This window comes from Orcinus orca, chromosome 8, assembly GCF_937001465.1.
Source record: "Orcinus orca chromosome 8, mOrcOrc1.1, whole genome shotgun sequence".
Lineage (NCBI taxonomy): Eukaryota > Metazoa > Chordata > Mammalia > Artiodactyla > Delphinidae > Orcinus > Orcinus orca.
The window spans coordinates 42,643,501-42,663,967 of record NC_064566.1 but is presented as its reverse complement, the minus strand read 5'-3'; positions in this window follow the sequence as shown (position 1 = coordinate 42,663,967).

The window sequence follows — 20,467 nt, the reverse complement described above, 5'->3', positions numbered from 1 at the left end:
CCTCTTGTTTTCTAGCTGCCATGTGGCCCCCAAAGCCTCCCAAGTAAGAAATGAACATGCAACCGTTGATAAATAATGTCACTAAAGCTAATATAATATTTGTTAAATAAAGTACTTGTATGGTACTTTCTTCATGCCAGGCACATTGTAAGCAGCCTGTGTGAATTTATATATTTGATGATTTATCCTCATGACAAGCCATTTACAGAAAACAGGCATAGAGAAATTAAGTAACTTTCTCAAAGCAACACAGCTAGTAAGCAGCAGAGCCAAGGTTTGGCTCTTGACTGTGTGCTATTAACCTCTATGCTATTTTGCCAGCTTGCTGGAGTCAAGCCTGCCACCTGCCTATGGGAGCGTCGTCCTCCTGTGGCCCCTCACTCACTGGTGCTTGAGAAGTGTCTGTAGAACATCTAGCCCCAGATGTGCCCTCCTGGCCTTATCTCACTGTGCTGTCATTTAATATTTCATCACTGTGAGGCCTCATCTGACTTCTCAGGTGGGTTTTATTACTCCCATGCTGTGGGTGAGCAAACTAAACTCAGAAGATTACTGCACGGCAGCACATCCACAGGATTGCCAGGATTTGACATTGAGCCTGTCTATCCATAGTCTATCTTCTCCCACTCCTCTGAAACAAGCCTGGGGCAAGCAGACATTCTACCCATGCCACGTGGGGCATGTTGATCTGACGTGCCGCTGAGGCACGCAGGCTGCAGAGCCTGGCTTGTGGCTCCGGAGAGAGCGTAGGGCTGGAGATGTGTTTGTAGTCGACAGAAGAGGAAGCAAAGGGAGAGGTCAGGAACTGAAAGGAACAAAAGACAAGCCTTGGGGAAGGTCTGTTTAAAGAGGATAATGGGGATGAGATACAGTATAGAAGAGCAAGCAGGGAGGAGAGAGAAAAGTGACAGTAAGTGCAAAAGAACCAAAATACTCCTATTTGTGTATCTTTTTTTTTTTTTTGCGGTACGCGGGCCTCTCACTGTTGTGGCCTCTCCCGTTGTGGAGCACAGGCTCCGGATGCGCAGGCTCAGCGGCCATGGCTCACGGGCCCAGCCGCTCCACGGCATGTGGGATCTTCCCGGACTGGGGCACAAACCCGTGTCCCCTGCATCGGCAGGCGGACTCTCAACCACTGCGCCACCAGGGACGCCCTGTGTATCATTTTATAGTTCACAGTGAGTCTTTGTGTCCTCATCTCTTATCATATAAACACACACGTGCACACACCTACACACACATCCAAAAACCACTACAGAGTCCAGTGTTGGAAGCAAGCTAAGTACTGTTATTACTGCCAGTTTACAGATATGAAAACTCAAAGAGGGTAAGGGACGTGCCCAAGATATAACAGCTAATAAACAACAGAACTGGTATGGGAACCTCTGTATCCCATAGACCCAGCTTCCACTGTGTCGGATGCCACAGAAGTAGAGGAATCAGGGAGGGAGCTGCAGTGTCAATCTGGCCCATAGAAGTCTTGTAGGAGCAGCGTGGGAGTGGGCATCCAAACTGAGGCATGGTGAGGGGGTGTAAGGAGTTGAGGGATGGGCAGTGTGGAAGTAGAAGAGTCTGGACTAGACCCTTGTTGGAGAAATTGGTGAGTAGGGAAAGGAGAACCAGGAAGCCTTGAGAGGGGTTGTGCCCTCTGCCCGTTTCCTTCCTGCCCTTCCTGCCCTCTCTCTACCTGGTGTCTTTCTCTGCCCCGCCCCCCATCCCTGCTGTCTGCCTGCCCAGGCCTCTTTCCCTGCCTGCTGTCTCTCCCTCTCTTTTCCCCTCAGTCCATCTCTCCGTCTCCATCTCTCTCCCCTGTTTTCCATGGGTTCTCCTCTGTTGCCAGGGCCCATCCTGTGTCCTGTCTCCATTCCTTTCCTCTCTTTTTCCTCTTCCCCTGCTCAACTACCTACATCTGGAAATCTAAGACATGTTTAGTATTACGTTTACGTATTGAATCAGGTTTAATGCTACTTGTTGTTAATTTAAAAAGCAGGAGATCTGAAATGTTTTTCCCTTTCTTTCTAAAAAAGAAAAACTCTCTCCAAAAGGGAGGCACCTTTAAAATATCCTCCTCGATGAAACTTTTATGGGCAAACCAGTGCTCTCAAGACAAAAAAAGCAGGCTCCTCATATCTCTGTGAAGGTGCCAGGGAAAGAGGAGAATTTCTCGATGAGCAGGAGGGGGAGGCTCCTTTCCCACTTTTGCTCTGAGCGATGCAGGCACTCATGGGCTCTTCCCTGTGATGAGATCACCCAGTATGCCTAGCAAGGTGCTAAAAAATAATTGTCCTCAATGAAGACATACAAATAAATCATTCTGCCTGGCAGAGAGAATTTGAGTGTGTCTGCAAAACGTGCAGGCAAAGGATCCCTCCAGCTGCTGTGCTCTGAGGACAACCATGCTTGACCCACCCCATGTAGATGGGGCCAGGAGCCCTGCTGCACACACACAGTGCGGGGTAGCAGACACCACCTGCTCCATGGGGAATTGTTCAGGGCAGTGCTGTCATGGGGATACCTCAACCTGTCCTTCATCCTGTACCCTGAGGGCTACGATGCCATACAGTCAGTAATAGTGGCTTTCAATGGCTGTGATTCTGCTGCCCTTCGGGCTACCTACACCCCAGTTAGAGGGCATCTTAGAACCCCAGCGGGGTTTCGCCATGAACTCATGCATCCAGTGACGGAGCAGCCTCATGGGCTTCTGAACCCTTGGAGGGAGGAATGAGCACCGCCCTCTCGCCTGCAATCACTGCTACAGCGTGCCTTTTTACTGGCTTCTATCTGAAGTCCTTAAATCATCTTTACTGATATTAAGTAATGAGTTAGTCACTTTCTTGACACAGTTGACAGAGAGATAAGAGGTTTCCCATCATCTACTAGGAAAACAAGTGCCTAGGTTTGACTGAATTTATTTCCTAAGACCAGATTCTTTCATCAGTGAATCATTTTGCTGACTTCTTTCCAAAAGACCTGAGACAATGGTTGGCTCTTTGGGGTGTGCTCACAGAAGGTGGCACGCTGGTTGCTCTCCAGGCCACTCACAGGACAGAGAAGGGAGACGGGCACCCATACCCAGCTCAGCTCCAGGCTGCGAGCTCTAAAAGGAGGAAGGAATGGCTGAGTTACAGAGCCAGGGGTCATACTCTAAATGTGAGAGGCCATGGAGAAAGAGGAGAAGGAGGTGAAAGAAGAAAGGAGAAAGAAGAGGAGCAGACAGAGGAATAAAATTCTCACCCTTTGCTGCATGTCTGCTGCTAGGTGTACGCTCTTAAAGGTGTCCTGGCTATATATAGCCTTACATTGAAAGATGCAACACAGATGTGGCATGCACCTGGGAAGACTTGCTTAGTCCTGGGTCTGAGTCTACCGGTCCTGCCAATCTGTCCACAATGTTTTCATTTCTGTCTCAGAATTGTTCTTAGTTGAGATTCCCCTAGAAGGGTACCCTGAGACAGCGTCCTGAAGCTGAGAGTTTAACAAGGAAGGAAAGGCAGCCCATAAAGCTGTGGCAACTGGAGCTTCATCCCTCTGGGGGAAGCAACTCTGGGAGCCAGTGTAGAATATGCACTTTGGAGTTATCCCACCAAGGGAGCAAGGGAAATGAGTTCTTTAGTCACTGACTCCTATCAGTCATTGGCTGCATGCTGCTCCTGGGGGAAAGGGAGGGTGTTAATTCCTAGCACCTGACCTGCTCCAGGTGTGCTCAGCAGCTGGATAAAGCCCCCAGGCATGGGGCCAGGAGTCGCAGTTGGAAGTAGGCTGGCATACACGGAGATGGAAAGGGTAGAGGCATATCGGTGGGACATCAACAGCGTTTGCCAATGTGACTGCAGCATATAAATGCCCCAAAGCTGGGCATAGGGTCCCCAGTCCAGCCAGAAGGACTGAGACCACAGAGCATTTTGGATCCATTAGATGCAGCCATTTTCAGCTTTTAGTCAGGGCTCACAAATGTCTTTGGTCTTGAGGGTCTCCTCAAGCATAACTGAGGCACAAGTAGGAAAAATGAAGAAAAAGTAGAAAAAGAGACTAGAAGAAGAGAATAGGGAGGACAAAGAGAGAAAGAAAAGCAAAAAGTATGTAACCCACAGAAAAGTAAGCATGAAATATATATCAGCAAAACTCCCAAGAGACGTGGAGTGGGCCACACAGGAGATGCAGCTGGTAGATATTTGGGAAGGTGACTCAAGGAACAACCGTGAAGAGAGAGATTTCTGAGGAGATGGTGAAAGGATTCTAGGCAGCCTTTAACCCAGGACATTTCTCTTTCTTTTTCTGGCTAAATCCAAGAAGATCTCTTAAGGTCTATTTTAAAGCGAGAGCTACACCTCCAGTATATCCATGGTGAGACATTTAGCAACTAAGAACAGAAATTGTTAGAGAATCACAATAGTCCGTGCGGCTGAGAAGTCTGGGCAGCAGCATTTCAGCTCAGAACGCCCAGTGTGTCAGACTAGCAGTGGCTTCCAGGGACTCAGATCATTGTGGGTCCCCGATGTGTATCAACAGCATATAATCACAAAGGGGGTCTGGGTGGGTCATCATGGTTACTACCAACAGTTTTTCCTTATTTGAGGATCCTGGGGAGTTGGATTTGGTAGCATAAAATGATATAAAATGGAACTCTTCCTGTTGATTCAAAATTTTGGCATGGTGAGAAGTATCCACATACTCTAGAGAGAGGTGCTTAACATATCTGTTCAGGACTTCCCAAGGGTTAACAAAAATAGGTCAGCAACCATTAACCCAACTGGGCTTATATAGAAAACAAGAGATTTGAAAGGAGCTCTCTGGAGAGTCACTGAGGTAAGGAGTTGTCAGCTTAGCTGGGAGAGCTGTGATGTTTCTCTTCTCTTTCCCATCACTCCCAAACCAAGTGAAGGGAAACTGATGAAATTGAGATTTGCAAAAAAGAGGGCTGGTATCTCACAGTCCTGGTGAGCTGCAGAAATTGTGGGTCTATCTTGAGAGGGTCATTGGGAGAAAGTGACGTTTGTTCCCTTGGAGTTTGGAGGTATATTTGAACGTGGACACTGGTACCCCCTCCTAACCTTACCTCCTACTAAATTTGGAAGGCAAGAGGGTGGCTGAAGTCATCCACTAAGGCAGGATAAAAAGAGTGAGCAAAAAGACCAGCTTTAGTGTGAAAAGAAAGCATGATTTTCCTTTGGGATAAACATGCACTGGGGAAGATAATTAGGCTTGAGATCAATTGGGACTTTGTCAGAGAGGATCGCCTACCAGTTAAGAGGTGACAGGAAAAGGCTGCACAGTGAGTTGTTGGGGGAAGTTGCTAAGAGTGTTGCAAGATGTTGACTAGACAGTGCACCCCGCCGGTTGGAGAACCTGCAGTGGAGCCAGTCTTTGAACACTTACAGTTCCCAGAAGCTGTCAACACTCAAGAGAAAAGCACCTGCAGGACAGGTAAGACACCAGACACTCTCTTCCCCAACCCTGGAGGAATCTACAGCAGGAAGTGGGAAGGAAATGAAGAAAGAGTGAAGGAACACAGCAGTCCTCACCTCCTCGTTGATGATTCCCAAGCCACACGTCCAGCCTGGGCTTAGAGGAAGGAAAGTAGGAGTGAGACATCTAGAATTGGGAGTGTTTCAAGCTCTTTTTGTTTTTGTTTTAACCAATTAATCATTTTGGTTTTTATTATTTATTTTGTTTTTTTCTTTAAATTCTTTCTGTATCCATTGCATTTCCCCCCCAGTCTTCACTTCCTCTTTATTCAGAATAAGTTCCCATCTGTGTTCTGGAAGAACCTTCTTCACCCTTGTTTATTTATTTATTTATAAAAATTGGGGTATAGTTGATGTACAATATTATATGTTTCAGGTGTACAACATAGTGATTCACAGTTTTTAAAGGTTGTATTCCTTTAAAGGTTGTATTCCTTTATAGTTATTATAAATATTGGCTATATTCCCTGTGCTATATAATATATATTTGTAGCTTCTTTATTTTATACATAGTAGTTTGTACCTCTTAACCCCCTACCCCTATATTGCTCCTCCCCCTCCCTCTCCCCACTGATAATCACTAATTTGCTTCTATATCTGTGAATCTGTTTCTTTTCTGTGATATTCACTACTTTATTTTTTAGATTCCACATATAAGTGATATCATACAGTATTAGTCTTTCTCTGTCTGACTTATTTCAATCAGCATAATATCCTCCAAGTCCATCCATGTTGTTGCAGATTTCAGAATTACATTCTTTATGACTGAGTAGTATTTCATTATATATATATATATATGTATATACACACACATACACACACACACACACACACACATCGTCTTTATCCATTCATCTGTTGATAGACACTTAGGTAGCTTCCATAGCTTGGCAATTATAAATAATGCTGCTATGAACATTGGGGTACATGTATCTTTGCAAATGATTGTTTTAATTTTTTTTCTTTCAAATACCCAGGAGTAGAATTGCTGGGTCATATGGTAGTTCTGTTTTAAGTTTTTTGAGAAACGATCACAATGTTTTCCTAGTGGCTACACCAATTTACATTCCCACCAACAGTGTATGAGGGTTCCCTTTTCTCCACCTCCCCAACATTTATTATTTATGGTCTTTTTGATAATAGCCATTCGGACAGGTGTGAGGTAATATCTCATTGTGGTTTTAATTTGCATTTCTCTGATGATTAATGAGGCTGAGCCTCTTTTCATGTGCCTGTTGCTCATCTGTATGTCTTCTTTGGAAAAATGTCTATTCATGTTTTCTGCTCATTTTTTAATCAGTTTGTTTGTTTTTCTGATATTGAGTTGTATGAGCTGTTTATATATTTTGGATATTAACCCCTTATCAGTTATAAAATTTGAATGCTTCAAGTTTTAAATTGGACTGAACCCTTTAAATACACAAAAGTGACCAGAAAGCCATGAAAGGAAGGTAGTGCAGCTGAAGGTAGCAATAAGAGAAAAACTAACCTGTTTTCTGTTTGTGCAACCATTGAATTCATCCCATTCAATAAACTGGTTTACAGAAGTTAACATCAGATGTATACCATTGTTACACTTTATTTATCATTGGTGTGTGCACACGCATATGTGTGTGTGCGTCTAGGGGTGTGCGTGTGTTTATAAACACAGTGCATAGCTCATCCCATAGTGTGGGTTTATTTGTTAGCAACAGATAGTTTTGCTGTCTTTAATTTCTGGGTCTCGGTAAAGAATCCCTCTAGGCATCATTAAGGAGGCGGACCTCAGCCAGGTGAACCCAATCAATATTACAGTCCCTGTCTGGGAGCCTCAAGTGGGCAGAGTAGGTTCAGAGCGGTCCTGAATGAGCTGCTGAGTAGGTGTGGGGGAAAGTTATGTCTTTTTGGTGTCCATGTGAGGAGAGGCGAAAGGGGCCTCCTGCAGCAGCTTTGGTTGACTTAGGTTCCTACTAGGGAAGAAAAAGCCCATATCTTTACTTTGACTCTTTGATTAATCAAACTCAAAGAACGTGGATTTTGCAGGAATCCAAGTGAACTTGTTCCCCCTGAATACTGACCTCGTCTGGTCTCCCTATCCCATTCCCATTTTGTCCTTGGGGAACCATCCTTTCTTCTGTCTGGAGCAGTAGTTCTCACATTAGAATCATTTATTTTTCATTGGTATTTAAAAAAATATACCAATGCCATAGTCTTACCCCCAACCAAGTCTAGAGGTAGAGTCTGGGCTCTAGTATTGAATCTTATTTTAGAAGCTCCTCTGGTGATTCTTGTGTACAGTTAAGGTCTAGAAGATTGAGGAGGATATTCAGCAGAGGCTGAGTGTGTCCAGTTATTGTAGGTAGGGGAGGCGAAGTTCTGTGGAGAGCATGGCTCCAGGCTGACACTGGTGGGCCTGGCCATGTGAAGTGGAGAAGTTCATGCATTCATTCATCAGATATTAATTGACTGTCTACTATGTACCCCACGCTGTGGATACAGCAGGGAACAAAACATCAAATCTGGCTCCCTTGTGGAGCTTACATTCTACTAGAGAGAGCTTTCCTGATTGGGAAACAGGTGAGACCCAGGGAAGTCCCTCTCTGGCTCTCAGGTGAGTGATGTTGGGAAGCAGCATCAGAGTACTAATAGGCTGCCTGGTTTTATACACACTTTCACAGCTGATTGTACCCTCACACAGCTGATCACATCAGGCTGGTGATCATCTTGTGTCCAGGCTGATGTGGTCTCAAAGGCTCTGAGTGGTAAGAATCTGTGACATGGCATTCAAACTCAGTATGTTCTCTTCCAGCTTCAGTCCACTGACCCAGAGCAGCAAAGGGAAGACATGTGTGGCGCAGGTGCTAACAGCCATGTGCGTTGGCATGATCCCACTGTTGTGGGATGGTGTTTCCGATGGTGATGTTGAGTGTCTCCATTTTTAGTTTAATTTAGTACCTCACATGAGGAGCCTGAGGCAGAGACAGCCTTTGAACTTGAATCTTCCATTCCCTAGTCTAGGCAGGGTCCTCTCCTGACTCTCACTATGGCAATAGTTAAGCTGACCTTCTTGACACCAGAGGAAAGAGATTCTAGGAACCTGCTTTGTGTCCTTCGTTGCCCCAGGCTTAATGCCTTGACAGATCCCTTCTACTTGTCTTCCTCAGAATGAGTGGCTAACGCTGTGTTTTGAGAGGCTAGGATCAGAGGCAACTCTGACCCACAGGCCAAGGCTAACTGCTCTCATCACCACCCCATCTGTGAAATGTGCTTCTGCTGGGAAGCATAATTAGAGCCTCGTGAAGAGTTGGAGGGCTGATGAAAGCTGGGCTAAGTGCCGAGCAGATAGCATCAGTGTGGAGCAGCAGCGTCTTCACAGCTCAGCCCTGCCCATGAGTCTTGAAAGTGTGGACGAGAAAATGGAGGAGCAGCCTGGCTTTGGTGTGCTGTCATGGCCACTTGGTCCTAGCACAGAAGAGCCTTTAGGTTTGCTTCTGCCCTGTTTGCAGGGAGGCCCATTGCTGAGTGATCCCATTCTCATTTCCTGAGTCCTTTCTACTCAGCCACTTCCCCCACTCCATCCTCTTTCCCTCCTTTCTCCTTTTCCCTGGGTTCAGCTCATACCTAGAGCCTGGGAAGCATCTGCACCTTTGGTGACCAAGAGGTGGCTGAACCCCCAGACCACTCTGCCCAGCACCTGGGAGCACAGACTCTACCCACCTCAGACCCTTCCAAACTGTCCCTTGGGTCCCGAATACTAGTTGGGGACAGGAAGGGCTGTGTGGGAAAGGGAGCATCATTACAGTTTTCAAGGATCAATGAGAAATATGTGAACACAGAACTGTACCAAAAACTGAACAGATGTCTTTTTATACCATTGCTTTAAGCTCTTTGACGGTTGTTTTTTATTGATTACTTACTGTGTGCCAGGCAATGTGCTAGGTGCTGCCTGTGTATTATCTCATTGAATCCTCACAACGGGCCAGTAAGATAGGTCTTATTTTCCCATTTTACACTTGAGAAAACTGGGGCATAGAAATTTTAACTTTTGCAAGATCATACCACTGGCAGGTGCTGGATTCTCCAAAGCCTGAGTGTCTGGACTAAGTGGCCTGGGGGCTGGAGAAACTGTCCTGATGGAGAGACTCAGGAATCCAAACCCAGGTGGTTTAATCAGCCCCAAGGATAACAGAAGGAATATGGTGGCAAACAGTTTCCAAATCCAGCCTGAGCAGTGAGTAGGGACAGATCTAACCATGTGAGCCAGGGGTATGCAAATGGAGCAGTTGGCAGGGAGGTGGAAAGAGAGTTCAGCCTGGAGGAGGAGGATTCAGAATCTAGGTCAGGAACTGGAGCCTTGGCCACTGGCAGAGATGCAGAGCAGGGCCCCTGGCCTATGGAGGAGGAGTGGCCCTACATGGAAATTAAGGAGAGGAAATGCAGGCAGAGGTACAGTCTTGGAAGTAGGCGCACACAGGAAGGGGAGTGGGTGGGTGTGGTGTGTTAGGGTATGGGGGAATCCACAGATGCCCAGCCTGCTCTCTAGTACGCTGGTTCCTGCATCTAGCGGACAGAAAAGGAGACCTGGAGCAGGGGGCATGGGAGTTGCTCTTACCTGGCAGACCCCCATCCGAAGCTGAGTTAGCAACTGTACCCTAAGCCCTGTATGTTGGAGGGGCTGAGGCCACTGATAAACGTCCTGCTTCACTTTGGACAAGCTCACGACCTGGGGTAGCACGAGGCTGCCGAGCTTGAGAAGCTGGGGAGGGCACGTCTGGGACAACGAGCAGGCTTTTGCCCACTAAGATCCCCAAAGAAGGTACTCGGAAATTCTACCTCTTTCCTCTCTAAATGACGAAGTCCCTCTGTTCCCGGCAGATCAGAAAGCAAGATGAGAAACAACCTGAATACAGCCCAGACTATCTTTGTTGACACAGAGATTTTTAAATTCATATTGTTTTATTGCCTGAAAATTATAGATTTCTTTATTTTATGGGAGGAGTGGCTGGTAACCCAAGTGGGATCAGCATAAAATAATAACTAATAGATATCAAGCAGTTACTATATGTCAAGCATAATAAAACTCCACAAATCAGGTACTATCATGTTTCCTTTCTACTCAGGAGGAAATTGAGGCTCAGAAAATTAATAATTAGGTCAAAATCATATAGCTCATGAGTACGAATTCCAGAACTTGAACCCAGGCATTAGTCTACACTCATAACCACTGTGTAATGCTATCATTCTGTGGAAGCTGCAAGCCCCAGGGTAGGGTCTCATATATAGTAGGTCACAGGAATTATATACTGAATGAATGAATCAATGAATAGATGGATGAATGTACCCTCAAAATATATTATCCAGGGCTTCCCTGGTGGCGCAGTGGTTGAGAGTCCGCCTGCCGATGCAGGGGATGCGGGTTCGTGCCCTGGTCCAGGAAGATCCCACAACAGTGAGAGGCCCGCGTACTGGAAAAAAAAAAAAATATATATATATATATATATATATATATATATATTATCCAGACCCTGAGACCCAGGCAGGCCCAGAGGGGGATAGAGTTAAAATGAAAACTGGGTGTAGGGTCCCCTCATTACATCAGAATTCACTGGGAGGATGTCCCAAGATGAGGCCAAAGTTCACACGTCTATCAGCTCCCAGTGAAATGAGGACCCCCGGCCACTCTATATCCTTTATATTTCTTGCATGTGATTCTCCTTGGAGAACATGGGCCTGGTCATTCTCAGAAACAGCAGTGTTATCTTCGTGATGTTTCAAGTCTTGTTTTCGACGTTGTGTGTTGTCAAATATGAATGCTAAAACTGGAAGCCTCTACCTGAGTCTTAGAAGCAAGTTTCTGGTTCCAGAATAGGCAAAGCAGAGGAACAACCTCCTGGATAAACTTGAGCCTGAGGGATCCTTTCTCTTCCTGGAAGTGAGATTCTGTGCTCAGACACAGCATTGCAGGAATGGTCAGCATCTGGGCCATGGGAGATAAAGAGCAATGGGGATTCAGGTAGTGGCTGAACCCTAGAGAGGCAGGAAATCAGGACCCAGTCATCAGAAGGGGGTGGGTGAGTACATGCGGGGTCTGGGATTTAGGGTGGGGGTGGAGTACCAGGTAGTGTAATTGATCTAAGGCTTTGGGAGGGAAGCACATGAAGCTCAGTCTTGTGGACTGCTACCACGTGGCAGCCAAAGGAGAGCGAAGTGCTTTGAGGCAGTGTGGTATCATGATTAAGTGTATTTGGTTTTTGCCCCATTCCTTGCACAGAGCTCCTAAAACCCTTGGAATTTCCTAAGTCTGAGAGCAATCAAGGTGTCTTTGTTATGTTAATAAGGCAACTTTTGGAAAGCACCTAAGGATGGGGCTGGTTGCCAAGAGAACCAACCAAGTGATGGAAGAGTTGGATCTTCCACCCGCTGATGTCCTGGTAGTAAAGAGGGGCTGGAAGTTGAATCAATCACCAATGGTCAATAATTTAATCAGTCATGCCTATGTGATGAAGCATCTGTAAAAACCCAAAAGGACTGAGTTGGGAGAGCTTCCAGGTTGGCGAACGCATGTTCATTTCTGGAGAGTGGTACACTCAGAGAGCGTGGAAGCTTTATACCGCTTTACCCACATACCTTGCCCTAAGCATCTCTTCCATCTGGCTGTTCCTGAGTTATATCCTTTTATAATAAACTGGTAGTTCTGTGATCCACTCTAGAAAATTAATGGAACCCAAGAAGGATGTCGTTGGAACCTCCAGTATGTAGCTGGTTGGTCAGAAGCACAGGTGAACCTGGACTTGTGACTGGCATCTGAAGTGGCAAGGGAGGCTGCAGTCTTGTAGGACTGAGCCCTTAACCTGTAGAATCTGATGCTATCTCTAGGTAGATAGTGTCAGAATTGAGTTAATTGCTTGGTGGTATGGGAAAAAAACCACACATCGGAATTGGTGTCAGAACTGGAGGCAGGTATGCGTGATGTCGGGAAGAGAAGAGAGGTACTCAGGATGGGGTCAAAGTATCACCAAGTCACAGGATCTTGGACAAGGAGGCCAAGGCCAGTAACCCATGTCTTGTCTGGGTTAGGATTCTACATGACTTGGACCTGCAGGAGGAAGATGAGGGGACCCAGCTGCTTGTTGCTGGGGTACCCTGAGGCTGCATGGGAGGAGGAGGGTTCGCCCTCTCTTATGTTCCCCTCACCATTCTTGACTCCCTCACTTTGGAGCACGTGCTCAGCCAGCTCATGCCTCAGAAACGTAGTATTCTTGATGGTTGCTTGTTCCAGGGCAGCTGTGGGATATTGCCTCTTGCTAGCTCTCTGCTGGCCTTGGGTCTCTTCTCTCTGTGGATTGAGAGACACATAATATTCTCTCTGTGGACTGTGGGACACATAATGGCACTGGAAAGGAGGTTTACCCCTCTTTAATTGGGAAGGGTCACTTCCTTTTTGGAGTTGGAGCCAAAGATGGCTTCCACCATTATACAGAACATGGCCCCTAATCCTTCCTCTGCAGGCTCCAGAGAGCCCTCAATGCCCAGAGCTGGCAACCCAGCTCCTTTCTTTTTAATAACTTTCCGGGAATTCCCTGGCAGTCCAGTGGTTAGGACTCGGCACTCTCACTGCGGTGGCCAGACACACACAGACACACACACAGACACACACAGACACACACACACACACACAGACACACACACACACACACACACACCCCTTTCCATCTAGCACTGTGTGGGGCACACCTGCCTTGCCCACTTGCTTTAGTCCGGGCTGCGTCAGAGGGAAGGTCACTTTTTTGGCTGTGCTCTTTACCTTACAATCTCTGCCCAGTCTGGGTCTACTCCCTTCCCCTCCTCCCCCTGTTGTCAAGGGCCCAGAATGCTTCAAGTTCAGTGCAGAATGGTAAGTATCAGAGAAAATCACAAGCCCCTCCAAGTGTCTCAGAGGCAGACCTTTCCTTCCTTCCCTTCTTTCACTTTTATGCTGAATGGAGGCTCTTGGTTTCTTTGCAACTTATGCAGCACTGGATTATTTGTTTGGAAACATAGCATTTGGCCACACCTTTTCTTCCCACTCTCTCTTCCACCTCCCTTTCCTCTTTCTCCTCTTGGTGTCCAGATCACCCACAAGTCTCCTCTCTAGGTTGGGCAAGGCAAAATGCAGGCCAGACAACTGTGAGAGTAAAAGCTACAACAAGGAGCTAAAGAATTTGCAAGCCTGGGATTCTTTGTTTTGTTTTGTTCTACAGCTAATCACCCATGACTTAATTGGCTGATTTGCTAAGGCTGGGTACAATCAGCATGGTTAATTATAGTTGGTGCTGTTCAAGTCAGAACACATGCAGGTAAGCAAGGTATTGGGGCAGTTGCTCTACCTGGGATCTGTTCCTGATTCCAAATCCTAGGATTAGTTTCTTAGGATTCCTGTTGGGCATTAATTCCTGGCACAGTTTTGGCAGGGGGTGGTCCTTTCCTTTTTCTGAGTCACTTTCTAACCTCAGAGGTGTCCAGTGGCACTGATGGGATCCAGAGTGCTTAGAAGAAGGTGTAATACATTCTGTGACTCTAAGGAGTCTTGACCCCATTGGCTTCATAACTCAACAGCAAATGCCTCTGTAGTGGGAGAGTGGGCACCTTGTAAATCCTTCCTATTTCTGGCTTGGACTTTCATCAGGTGGATGTGGTTAAAGAACATATGTAGCTTGGGCCACAATGCCTAGACACAGTGCTTGCATTGGTGCCCTCAGTGGCCTGGGCAGGACAAATGCCTGACTTGTCTCAGTACAAAGAGATTCCTGGCTACCTGCTAGTCAGCCTGATTCTGGCTTGACCCACTTTTAAGACTCTCTGTCCCTGTCTCTGTCTGTCTCTGTCTCTGTCTGTCTCTGTCTCTGTCTCTGTCTCTGTCTCTCTGTCTCACACACACACACACACCCCCTAGGCTACTTGTTCACATCACCAGAACCACATTCCTCACAAATATTTTCTTTCTTCACAGCCGATAAAGAAGATTGAGAAAAAACTTCTAAATATTTTTCTCTTCTCACATTTCCTCCTTCCCGCCCCCTGCACCCTCACACCTCACACTCTTTTTTCCCCACTCTCTCTCTCTCTCTCTCTCTCTCTCTCTCCCCCCCCCGCCTAGTTCGAAAGCAGTAGTAGAGAGATGAAATTGTGTCATGTGTCCGGAAGGAGAGCCAAGATGTTTGTGGACAGCCCCTGCTCCCTCTAGAATTCCTCCCCCTCCTACAGCTATGCAACTCCACCCAGCCCTCAAGAGCCCCTGGAGTCCCTTCCAGACAGCGCCTCCGTCTCCAATTCCCTTCCACCCCAGGCTGCTATGATAGCACTGTGCACATGTACCTATGGAAAAAATAGATCACTTTAGGTTACAGTTATTTACAAGTGTTGTGAGAGCTCCTCAGAGGAGGGTCATTGAATTTGTAGGTCAGAGTGGAAATCTGCTAGGATGACAGATAGATTGGGAGTGGGTGGGGAGGGAATTAGGGCAAGGGAGGAAGGAAGGCTGTCAGAGTGCAGTGACTGGACAGTTAGGGTTGGGGAGTGTGCTACTGGCCTGGGGGCTCAACCCCACTCCCTCTTGGGAAGGATGGGTGTAAAGAGTTCCCACTGCTTCAGGGATTCCCAGGGACTGCTGGATTTGCCCACTAAGTTCTGAGCCCCAGGAGTGGCCACCCTTGATCTGGGCTTTCCTACATGCTCCTGCAATCCCCAGGTGTCCCTGGCCTGGGGGCCACCTCCTCTGCCACCAGCTCTCTGTCAAGACCCGCTTCCCCTCACCAAGGCTGACTGCTCAGGACCAAAGGGTTTTCTCTTTGTCTAGCAGGTGCCAAGCACAGAGCCAAGGTAAGGTCTTACGCCTTCTAGGTACACATCTGCCTTGTGATAGAAGCTCCATGGAGACATAATGCCCTAATGTAAAGGCTTAGCTCAGTGGGAAAATTCCAGATTTGGAATCCACAAACATTTACAGAATACCTACCCTAATCTGAGGCTTGGACTGAGAACTGCCCCAAGCATTATTCTGTTTGGTACAGCAAACCATGGTAAGTCTAATTGTCCCCATTTTAAGATGGAGAAGCCAAAACTCAAACACAAATTAAATGAATCACCCAAGGATACAAAACTGGCGAGTGGGAGAGATAGGATTAAAACTCGTCTCTGTCAGACTCCAAGTCAGAAGTTCTGATTGCTTCCCCTACCCACATAGCAGCCGTGGCTCTCTCCCCAAGCCTGCACCATGCCTCAGCTTCCTGCCACCATCTGCCCACGACTGGGGCACCCTCAAGTGATGGGACCTAGGGCTTTTGATTTAACTTCAGCAAAAGTAGATGGACCACCCACTACATTCTGGTCTCCTTTCTCTCTCATGCTTTGCCTTATGTGATGCTATGGCATCCCTGTGATAGACCCATTCCACCTGGGATTTCCAAATTGGATATGCGGTGGTGGCCAGAGGGCACGTAATGCCACAGAAGAGCCATCTTACGTTTTCCTAGCCAGTCAATTTTATTTAAATATTGTTTTATACAAATTATATACATATATATTGTTATATACATATTTTATATATACATTAATATTTGTATTATAAATTATGTTTATAATATATAACAATATATTATGTTATTATTTTGATATATCATATATTATTATATAACTATACATAATATATAATTATATACTATACTATATAGTATAGTATAATAAACAATCTATATTATAAATATATATGTTATAAATTTACATACAAATTTAAATAAACATATTTTTCAAAACAAATATACAATGAAATAGACAAATAAATTTGACTGTGGTAGGCATAATTCTAAGATGTCCTCGAGATTTCCTGACCTTGGTGTATGTGTTCTGAATAATCCCCAAAACTGTGAATATGAAAAATTTTCCTCCTGGGTTTGGGTTATATGACCAGTTGACCTTAAGGAGATTATCTGGGTGGGCCTGATATAATCACTTGAACCCTTTAAAAGCAAAGCATTTTCTCTGGCTGGGTGCAGAAGGGGAAGTCAGAGAGATGTAAAGCATGAGAGGGATTCAATGTGTGGGGAGGGTCTTCATTGCTGAGGTGGAGAGGGCCACATGGCAAGGAGCCAAGAGTGGTCTCTAGCAGCTAAAAGCAGTCGCTGTTCTATAGCTAGCAAGACAGCAGGGACCTCAGTCCTATAACCACAAGGAACTGAATTCTGTCATCAACAGGGGGAGCTGGGGAATATATGTTTCCCCAGTTAAGTCTCTGAGTGAGGACACAGCCAGCTGGCACCTTCATTTCATTATGAGACTCTGAACAGAGAAGCTGCTAAAACATGCAAGCTTCCTGACCAGCGGAAACTATGAGATAAAAAATTTGTGTTGTTTTAAGCCACTGAATTTCTGGTCATTTGATATACAACAACAGAAAACTAAATACACTGACCTTTTAGAATAAAAAAGATTTCATATTAATTTTTGGTGTGCTGACCCTTGCTGGGTCAGCTGTTTGGGCCTATGTTTCATGGCCCTTTTGGGCTTGCTGTTTATGCCCCCTACAGAAAGAAACTTTAGAAGGAAAGCTTGAAACAGCCTGGCTTACTGGTATGCTTTTTTTTTTTTTTTTTTTTGCGGTACGCGGGCCTTTCACCACCGCGGCCCCTCCCGTTGCGAAGCACAGGCTCCGGACGCGCAGGCCCAGCGGCTATGGCTCACGGGTCCAGCCGCTCCGTGGCACGTGGGATCCTCCCGGACCGGGGCACGAACCCGTGTACCCTGCATCAGCAGGCGGACTCTCAACCACTGCGCCACCAGGGAAGGCCTGGTATGCATTTTTAAACAAATGTTTATTGAATGTCTGCTCTCTGTCTGGTATTAGATTAAAGCTATAGTGATATATAAGACAGGTAAAATTCCCTGCTCTCATAAAAGTTCTAGTATAAAAGAAGGGAGTCTGATAATAAATAAGGGAACAAATAAATGAACAAGATACTTTCAGGAGTGGTAAGTGCTGTGAAGACCGTAACAGAGGGAGAAGAAGGCACGACTGGGGTGGCTCTGGGGTCGCAGGTTGTGGCATTAGCTGGGTGCTCAGTGAAGGCTCTCAGGATGGTTTTGAGCTGAGCCCTGTGTAGTCAGGAGCCAGCCATGTGAAGAGTAAGAAGTGTCAGATCCAGGGATTTGTGATCCTTCCTGACGGTGGTACTGCCAGTGTGCGTCAGTGCCCAGGGTGGAGGCAGTCAGAACCCCCAGCCTGGGCCTTTCTAGCATCTCAGGGCTGCCCCCTTGAGGCTTTCCTTGGGCCATGGGTGAGCTCAGTACCCAGCACTTCTAAGGCTCTAAGGAGGCTGCCTGTACAGCCCTGGACTCTGGGCTTGTGGTCCCACCTCCAACCCCCTTTGGGATAATAGGTAAAGCTTGAAGGACTGGAGACAAGAGTTTCCAGATAATGTGCACCTTTCAGGGCCTGGAGAGTAGATCCTTGCCAAACTGAAAGTGCTCTGTCCTCACCTGTGAGAGTTTTTCTTGGAAAATGTTTTTTTCCTTGGGGCTTGCTGGTCAAGGGCCTGCAGGCTCTTCTGAGTTATCTCAGTCTCCCCATGTATTCAGGCCAGGTTCCCGTCAATCTTCCCAAATCATTACAGGGTCCGGTTTTCCCATTGTTTGGGGAGTCCCCCCTACCTTTTTGAATGAGGAACAGGAGGCGGTGGTAGTGCCAGGTCTATGCAGGCAGGCTCCTCTCGGCTTCCTATCCCTCATCACACTCCCACCATTGCAGGACCTGGGGAAAGAGCACAAACGGAAGTCTGCGTACCATATGTCTAAATTCTTGAAAGTTATGCATCAGGCTGGCAAACTGTATATAAAATGCATTTTATCATCTGACTTAGACATATCGAACTTCATAATGACCTACAAGGCCAGATCTGAATTTGGACTTCTCAGACTCCTTGGAGTTCCACCCTGAACAGGTGGTGTGGGGAGAAGGGGCCTCTGGCTCCCACCCTGCAGCCTGCTCCCTTCTCTTCCCACTCCTGGCTCCATCCTGCAGTGCAAGGGCTGTCCCCTGAATGCATATGGTTACCCGGCCCGCACATCCTAGCTTCATGCAGTGCGCCCTGCAAACATCTGTCACTCAGGGATGTACACCGCAACAGCATGGTCCATTCTTAGGAAGATGGACCCAGGCAACAGGCACACACAGGTCTGGAAGTGGGCTCTGCATTATATGGCAGGGAATTCCAAGTTCTGGGAACTTGTAGAATGCTCTAGAATGGGATTGATGGGCCCTGAGGGTACATCCCTTTGGCCCTGCAGCCTTCTTGTCCTGTTGGGAGGGGCGCAGCCAGAGAGGGGTAGGATATGGCCCTCTAAACTGCAAGGTGCAGGGCAGGAGCCCCTCTTACCTGGATCTTCTAAGGGTGCTACTATTTAAAAATGAGAATCAGCTGGCACTTTCTACACTGCTGCCTCTCATATGCTTTTCAAAAAATTTATACTTAAATTTTTTTTTAACATTTTACTCAAAATATTTTAAAATTTATGGAAAAGATGCGAAAAGAGTTCAATGAATTCCTTTTTGCTTTCTCTATATATACATACATAGATATATACCTACAATAACTTTTGCTGAAACATTTGAGAATAAGTTACAGACACTGTGATCCTTTACTTCTAAATACTTTTCAGTGTACATTTTCTGTGAACAAGGACATTCTCTTAACCACAGCACAATGATCAAACTCAGGAAATGTAACATGGAGTCAATATGATTTTATGTCCATATTCAGATTTTGCCAAATGTCCCAGTAACGTCCTTTAGAGCATTTTTGAAAATGTGGCATTTGATTGTTAAATTCCTTTGATCTAGGATCCTTTCTCAGCTTTTCTTTGTCTTTTATGATGTTGATATATTTGGAGAGTACAGGCTAGACTGTCCCTCAGTTTGAGTTTGTCTGGTGTTTCCTCCTGATTAGATTCGGACCATATATTTTAGGCAGGAATACTTCCTGAGTGATGTTGTGTTCTTTTTGGTACATCTCATCAGGAGGCCCATGATGTCAGTTTGCCCCATTACAAGTTTGCAGGTTGGTTTGCACGTAATATTAAACCATAAAAACATCCTGTCACATGATATTGCTTGAAACCTACTTTTCCCCATCTTGTAACTTTTATCAAGACTAGTGTTGTCCCATAGATATATACTGTAAGCTATATATTAATTTCAAATATTCTAATAGCTATGTTAAAAAAGAAAGAAAAATCAGGTCAAATTATTAATATACTTTATTTAACCCAACATGTTCAAAATGTTATCATTTCAACATATAACCAACATAAAAAATTGCCAAGGGGATATTTTAAGTTCTTTTTTTAATTCCAAGTCTTCAAAACTCCAGTTTTTTTCATATCTATACCTCATCTCAATTCAGACTAGCCACATGTCAAGTGTTCAATAGTCACATGTGGCTAGCAGCTACCATACTGAATGGCACAGATCTAGAACATGTTTTCAAAGTATGATACATGTACCGTAATTTGTTTAACCATCCCCCATAAATAGAAGTTACAATTATTCTTTAAAATTTGCCATTATAAATGATGATACAATTAAAATTTTTGTACATAAATCTCTCTGTGCATCTGATTATTTTCTTAGGATATCTTCTTTGGCATGGAATTGATATATCAAGGTATTCAAAGATATGACAGTTCAGTTTTTCTCCACTGGATTGTTGCAATAGAAATGATTCTTGCCTCCAACCTTTCCTTCATGAAGCCATCATCTACTCTGCAACCACAGTGACCTTTCTTAAATTCAAATATCACCCTGTTGCTCTCCTGCTTACAGACTTTCAGTGGTTCTCTTCAGCTTTAAGATGAGGCTTGGTGTCTTTGGTTTAGCTCACAAGGCTCTTCTTTATCTGGCCAAGACCAGTTCCTGCTCCCTTTGCTCCTTCTTGATGGAGCTCCTTGCAATTTCCTGGACATAGCACGCTGTTTCACGCCTTTGTGCATTTGCT